Genomic DNA, 1,024 nt, shown 5'->3' on the forward strand with positions numbered 1-1,024 from the left:
GTTTGCCTCATAAGAAAAAGTTTGATTTCTGTCTTCATACAGATGAGGTGTCCTGTGGCAGGGGTATTGGATATGCCCAGGTGACTGGGACACAGCAAGATGGATGTGATCTCAACATAATGGAGAAGATTCTAACATCCTGAGATGTCTAAGCATGAACAGGGTTGCCTTTATTATTTAGACTTCTAACTTGTTCCAAAAACTACACAACATATCACTGAATAAACTAAAAGTCAGAGGAGAAATCAGGGCAAAAAGCTGTACCTGGAAAACTAACAGCTGCAAAGCTACCAACCATAGGCAGTGAGTTACATTTTTAAGGCTCCCCAGCCCACAGTCTCTGTGAGTCTACGTTCAAATTCCCTTCCAAGAGTCAGGACTACTTTAGCCAATAGACCCTAAGGTGGGGTTAATTGAGATGGTACTGGACCAGTTACAAAGTCACACCTGAATCCTGCCCTCCTCACAAGTTTCCCAAAGGAAAGCATAGACTAAGGAGGAAGAAGAATCTAGCGCGCTCTAGAGCTTTAGCCCTAAACCTCAGAGCAGAATTCTACCAAGCTGACAATATCCTGCAGAAAACTCCCTTTACCTAAGCCAGGATATCGTGATGGCCTAGAGTGAAGTACTTTGATTATTTTACCCCAAAGACCAAAATTGAAGTCTTGGACCTTACCACTCCCTGTCTGAGGAAAGTTCACACCTGCCAGTGAAAATCAGAAGAAAGTAAATAAAACTAAAGAAAACCAGAAAGCAACCTAATGCCCTGCTGACCTAGGCCACCCACCCTGGGACTTTCTCTGCTCAAGGAGAGCCAAACAATTTGGACTGCTGTCCTCCTAGGGCTTCTCTTGATCATCACCATGCAGGTTCTCCTCACCTGTCTGCCCAGTTAGTCTCTTGTTCGTGACTTCCATGCCATCATCTTTCTTGCTTGGTTCTCTCATTTAGCTGGAGTACATCCTCCAATAGCTTTCTGATAAGTGGGCTGTCAACAGAGGTTAACGACCTCTAAAATGTAGAG

Source organism: Trichechus manatus, unplaced genomic scaffold (assembly GCF_000243295.1).
Source record: "Trichechus manatus latirostris isolate Lorelei unplaced genomic scaffold, TriManLat1.0 scaffold00179, whole genome shotgun sequence".
NCBI lineage: Eukaryota > Metazoa > Chordata > Mammalia > Sirenia > Trichechidae > Trichechus > Trichechus manatus.